This window comes from Triticum aestivum, chromosome 6D, assembly GCF_018294505.1.
Source record: "Triticum aestivum cultivar Chinese Spring chromosome 6D, IWGSC CS RefSeq v2.1, whole genome shotgun sequence".
Classification (NCBI taxonomy): Eukaryota; Viridiplantae; Streptophyta; class Magnoliopsida; order Poales; family Poaceae; genus Triticum; species Triticum aestivum.
The window spans coordinates 25,521,780-25,528,613 of NC_057811.1; positions in this window are offsets into that span (position 1 = coordinate 25,521,780).

The window sequence follows — 6,834 nt, forward strand, 5'->3', positions numbered from 1 at the left end:
GCTCTGACATAGACTCTTCCTGAAAATAAGATGAATTGTAATTGTTTGATGACAAATAACACGGTTTGTTAGTTTTCAAGAAAGCTTATGATCTATACTTTAACATGTGAATAGTTTGTTACTTGATCATGCAAATTTTTATGAGATGAGCTACTGTTATGACATATGATGATGCTAGAAAAGGTGATTGAAATTATCATTGATCAAACTTGTGCACCTGCTAGCATTCACACTTCACAAATTATTTCTTTTATCATTTACCTACTCGAGGACGAGCAGGAATTAAGCTTGGGGATGCTGATACGTCTCCAATGTATCTATAATTTATGAAGTATTCATGCTATTATATTATCCATCTTGGATGTTTAATGGGCTTTACTATGCACTTTTATATTATTTTTTGGGACTAACCTATTAACCCAGAGCCCAGTGCCAATTTCTGTTTTTTTCCCTTGTTTCAGTGTTTCGCAGAAAAGGAATATCAAACGGAGTCCAAACAGAATGAAACCTTCGGGAGCGTGATTTTTGGAACGAACGTGATCCAGGAAACTTAGAGTTGAAGTCAAGGAAGCTTCGAGGTGGCCACGAGGCAGGGAGGCGCACCTGCCCCCCTGGGCGCGCCCCCACCCTCGTGGGCCCCTCGTGGCTCCCCTGACCGACTTCTTTCGCCTATATATATACATATACCCTAAAAACATCGGAGAGCAGAATAGATCGAGAGTTCCACTGCCGCAAGCCTCTGTAGCCACCAAAAACCAATCGGGACCCTATTCCGGCACCCTGCCGGAGGGGGAATCCCTTATCGATGGCCATCTTCATCATCCCGGCGCTCTCCATGACAAGGAGGGAGTAGTTCACCCTCGGGGCTGAGGGTATGTACCAGTAGCTATGTGTTTGATCTCTCTCTCTCTCTCTCTCGTGTTCTTGAGGTGGTACGATCTTGATGTATCACGAGTTTTTCTATTATAGTTGGATCTTATGATGTTTCTCCCCCTCTACTCTCTTGTAATGGATTGAGTAGTTTTCCCTTTGAAGTTATCTCATCGGATTGAGTCTTGAAGGATTTGAGAACACTTGATGTATGTCTTTCATGTGCTGATCTGTGGTGACAATGGGATATCACGTGATCCACTTGATGTATGTTTTGGTGATCAACTTGCGGGTTCCGCCCATGAACCTATGCATAGGGGTTGGCACACGTTTTCGTCTTGACTCTCCGGTAGAAACTTTGGGGCACTCTTTGAAGTACTTTGTGTTGGTTTGAATAGTTGAATCTGAGATTGTGTGATGCATATCGTATAATGATACCCACGGATACTTGAGGTGACAATGGAGTATCTAGGTGACATTAGGGTTTTGGTTGATTTGTGTCTTAAGGTGCTATACTAGTACGAACTCTATGATAGATCGAATGGAAAGAATAGCTTCGTGTTATTTTACTACGGACTCTTGAATAGATCGATCAGAAAGGATAACTTTGAGGTGGTTTCGTACCCTACCATAATCTCTTCGTTTATTCTCCGCTATTAGTGACTTTGGAGTGACTCTTTGTTGCATGTTGAGGGATTGTTATATGATCCAATTATGTTATTATTGTTGAGAGAACTTGCACTAGTGAAAGTATGAACCTTAGGCCTTGTTTCCTAGCATTGCAATACCGTTTGTGCTCACTTTTATCATTAGTTACCTTGTTATTTTTATATTTTCAGATTACAAAAACCTATATCTACCATCCATATTGCACTTGTATCACCATCTCTTCGCCGAACTAGTGCACCTATACAAGTTACCATTGTGTTGGGTGTGTTAGGGACACAAGAGACTCTTTGTTATTTGGTTGCAGGGTTGTTTGAGAGAGACCATCTTCAACCTACGCCTCCCACGGATTGATAAACCTTAGGTCATCCACTTGAGGGAAATTTGCTACTGTCCTACAAACCTCTGCACTTGGAGGCCCAACAATGTCTACAAGAAGAAGGTTGTGTAGTAGACATCACCCTCCACGGGGTCCTGTTCATCCAGCCCCAACCGACTCGATCGATCGGGGTCCTGTTCATCCACCCCCCCCCCCCCCGGGAATTGTTCATCCAACCGCCATCCCAGCAACGATCGGCTTCAATTAGCAGTAGTAGCAAAGGAATCGCTCGATCGGGTTCAGTTAACAGGCATCGATCGATCGCTCGGGTTCTGTAATGCATAGCCTGCAGTGCAATCGCTCGGGTTCAGTTAGAGCCCAACGCCTCGCTCGGGTTTAGTTAGAGCCCAACGCCTCGCACCCACGCGCGTGCATGTATCAGAGAAACACGCATCGCTCGGCCCTGACCACCCACCGTAACCGGGAACACCCCGATATTTTCCTCGCCCTCGCTTCTACCACGGTTTTTTCCGTCATGGACGGCTCAAAGAATGTCATGCAACTGCGTCTCCGGACCGCCCAGGACGAAAAGCCCATTTTCTGTCATGATTTTTTGTCATAGAAGTAGGACCCCACCACATCTATGATGATACCGGGTTTTGTCACAATTATCATCATAGAACTATCATAAGTATGACAGGAAAATTTTTCGTTCGGCCCAAAATGTCACGGATGTGTCTTTTTTTGTAGTGTATCATTATTAACTTTGCATCTTTTGGCTTCAATATTATGAATATGTGTATCAGTACGATTGAGATTCAATAAACCATTCACCCTGGGTGTATGACCATTGAAGGTTTTATTCATGTAAACAGAACAACAATTATTCTCTAACTTTAAATGAATAACCGTATTGCAAAAAACATGATCAATTCATATTCATGCTTAACGCAAACACCAAATAACATTTATTTAGGTTCAACACTAATCCCGAAAATATAGGGAGCGTGCGATGATGATCATATCAATCTTGGACCTACTTCCAACACACATCGTCACCTCGCCCTTAACTAGTTTCTGTTCATTCTGCAACTCCCATTTCGAGTTACTAATCTTAGCAACTGAACTAGTATCAAATACTGAGGGGTTGCTATAAACACTAGTAAAGTACACATCAATAACATGTATATCAAATATACCTTTGTTCACTTTCCATCTGTCGTGGTTTTGTCACGGCAGATGTCCAAGAGAAAGGACTTAGTCGTGGAGCCATCGCTATGGGTTAGCTTGAAGGGGTTAAAGCGGACAAGGGACGCAAGAGAGTTTTATACTAGTTCGGCCCCTTCAACGAAGGTAAAAGCCTACGTCTAGTTGTGATGGAATTGATGGGGTTTCGATGACCAGAGAGCGAATACGCTTTGCCTGAGTCTCGAGTTTTTGTTTGTTGTCCCTGAACTGCCGCCGGGTCGTCCCCTTATATACATGGGTTGACGCCCGTCGGTTTACAGACTCCGAGGCCGGCTCATAATCGTGTCCGGCTCGGTCTCTGCTACGCATATCTTACAACACAAGTTTACATCTCAATGCCGGTTTGTGTCTACATGCCTTAAACCGGCTTTGGGCCCTGGGCCTTCGTGAAGCGTCACCGTCTGTCTTCATGGGCTTCAGATACAGATGAACTACTTATGAAGTTAACCCGGCCTCTCCTGGCCGGTTTACGCCCAGTGGTAATATCCCCAACATTAGGCCCCAGATTGATTTGAACTGGTTCATGTCAATCCTCACTACTTGAGAAAATTTCTTCTTCAATATCTTCTCTCAATCTTGTAAACCGCCATGACATCATCTTCTAGGATCTTGGTAAACCTCCGTGACGTCACCTGTCATTAATGAGCCTCTGACAATCGAGGCGACAGCATCACCTTATATCAAAAAATCCGGCTCCTCGATTTTTGCATGTGTCGTTTATCTCCATATAAATAGGGCCAGGGGGTCTTTCCAGTTTCCCCCTCGTGCCTCTTCGCTTCATCTTCATCCTCGCGACGCCCGAACCTTCAACCTCGGCCGCCGCCGTCAACCTTCAACTGCTGCACCACCCTCGGCCGCTGCATCAACCTGAACGTATCAGAGCTCCTCCACGCGCCGCCGCTGCTCAACAGCACCCGTAAGTCTCCCCTTTCTCTTACCATAGATCTGCGCTTAGGGTTCCCGTCGTTCATCGGTGTTTGTCGCCGCCCTTCTTTTCCCTTGTTTATATCCGTGGGTTAGATCCAAAAACCACATAGGTCTCGTGCGGTAGTAGTTTAAACCACATAGATCTCGTGCTTTAGCAGTTTCAGCACCTGTTTGATATCCAACTCATCTCATCTTAGTGAACCTTCAGTACACTGGAATTTAGGTCAGAATATATTTTGTTTTTCCCATGCGCGGTAGATCTGAAATTACCATAGCAAGATGTGAAACTTGTTTCTTCCTTCTCTTACACCCTTTGAATACCAGATTGGCCGGTTTAACCTCATAGAAAAAATGATGACCCGGTAGATACCATTAGTCCCCTGTTGAACCGCCAATGCATTATACTGTTCCATTGCCAGACTCCGGTTTACCAATATGCTAGTATCCTCATACCGCTGTATAGTTGTCCACTGTAAATCTTAAACCGGTAATACTCATGTTTCAGATTTTCCTTGTCATGGCTAAACAAGTTTATGAATGCAATTGGGCTCCCTCTCGAGTAACCGAGGAGCAATTAAACAACCTTGTTAAGACGGGCGCCCTAGCCAAGAAAGATGTCATCCACTGGAGGGTCCCTAGCCCGGAAAATCCTCCTACACCCAAGGATGGAGAAGTAGTCGTGTTTGCTGATAATCTCGGACGAGGTTTTAGCCCTCCCGGTTCGAAAAAAATTCCGAGATGTGTTAGCCAGTTTTCAGCTGCGCCCTCAAGACACCGGTCCCAACTCTGTTACGAATATATGCCACTTCCAAGTATTCTGTGAAGCTTATCTGCAGGAGGAACCTACAGTCGAACTATTTAGGGATTTCTTTCATTGAAACCGTCACACCGAGTTCTCAGATGGACCCAATACGGAACTGGGCAGAATGGCGGTTCAGAAGAGAAAAGAAGTCACCTTCCCCCATCCCAAACTCCACAGTCACCCCAAAGAGTGGAACCAAACTTGGTTTTACTGCATGGATACCTCTCCATCTGACGAAAACCCCCTGCCGGGTTACCACCCTGAACGCCTGAGCAACACACACTCGTTTCCTCAGAGGCTGACAGCAAGAGAACGGGCCAACTATGGTCCCCAACTTTCGAAGCTTAGAGCCTTCATGGCAAACGGTTTGACAGGAGTCGATCTTGCTCGTTGCTGGATAAGCTGGAGCATTCTGCCCTTAAGCCGGCGCCCCGGTTTGATGTGTGAGTACACGGGGAGTTTGAAGGATGCTCAGCGGCACATTGACATTCATCTTACAGATGATGAAGTGACTGAGGCTGTAAATAAAATACTGAACGAACTGGAGGCCGTCTGTGCCCAAACCGGGCTACTCCCTTTCTGCACCTTCAATAAACCACCAGCTGTAAGAATCATATAATCCTTTGTATCTGAATTTGCTTCTGTCCAAATATTCTCTGAAAGTGTGAATATTTTTCTGACAGGGTGATGATCCGTTCTGGCAGAAGAAACCATCACAAGATAAACCGGCAAAACCGCAAGACAAGCCGGTCAAGCCAGTTCGTCCAAAGACCAAGGTTGTCAAGAAACCTGCCAAGAGAAGGACCACTGCATCCTCCGATCTACCAGCTGATGACAATGTGCGTAATCCGGAATCAGAGGTAGAACTTGACTCTCTTGGTTTATTTTTCGTACATCTCATTGACAATGATTATTATCAGGACGACGCTGAAGGCAGTCACGCCGAGGACGTAGAGGTAACTATTCTTTCCTCCGATTCAGATCCTTTGCCAACATCAAAAATCCGTCAAGCAAACCGGAAAGTAAAATTTTCTCACCCTCTTGCTTATTTGGATCCAAACTTTCTTTTGAAGATGCAGCAACACGAAGCTCGCCGTAGAACCCGGCACAGCGGCCAGGTAGTTACCTCTGCCGGTTTACCGAACAGTCCGGTTCGGAAACGCCGATCAGAGGTCTCTTATCCCATTGATACTTCATGCCCAAAAGCAGGTTGTTTTTGCCAGCCTCTTAACCCGTCTGATTCAAATTATCTAGGTACTTCTCACTCATCCTCTGGCGAGTCTTCGGCCACACAGCTTCCACCTCTCAAAACAGTTCCTGGGTGAGTTATGCACATGCCTTTATTCTTGATATGTTATCTTTTCATACTGTATTGATCCTTATGTCTTATCTTTTCCCAGTGCCAAGCCAAGACCCAGCAAGAAAGCTCGGTTGAACAAACCGGCTGATGAAAATGTAGCTGTTGAACCGGAAACAACTCCAGATCTGGAAGGAACCGATGCTGACGCCATGCTTCACGAGCCGCCGCTTCAAGACCATGATTTCCTTGCTGAACAAGTGCAAGTTGATACTACAAGTCATGCAGACCGGCCAACCAGCCCTGTCCGAACTGGTGACAAACCGGTCAGTCCAACGAAGGACACTGATAAACCGCCAACTCCGGCAAGAGCTGCGGATGAACAAGATGATGATGTTATGATTACTGGCACTGGCCACTCCACTCCAGGCAACCCTGTAGCTTTGTCAAAGCATACTACCAAGGATGATCTCTCTGCTATCAGCAAAGGCAAATGGAATGCCGATTTATCAAGCTTCGCCAACCTCAATGTTCAAGATATTCACTCTGGCTTCTTGAACCGTCTGTATACCAGTCGTGACTATGAAGCTAGTTTGGTAAACTTGATGAAGGAGCGATATGAGGTAACTATTGTTGTTCTCCTTTGTCCAATTTCAGTTCATCGGCTTGTAGTAGCTCCCAAGTGACGGTTTATGATACCAATCT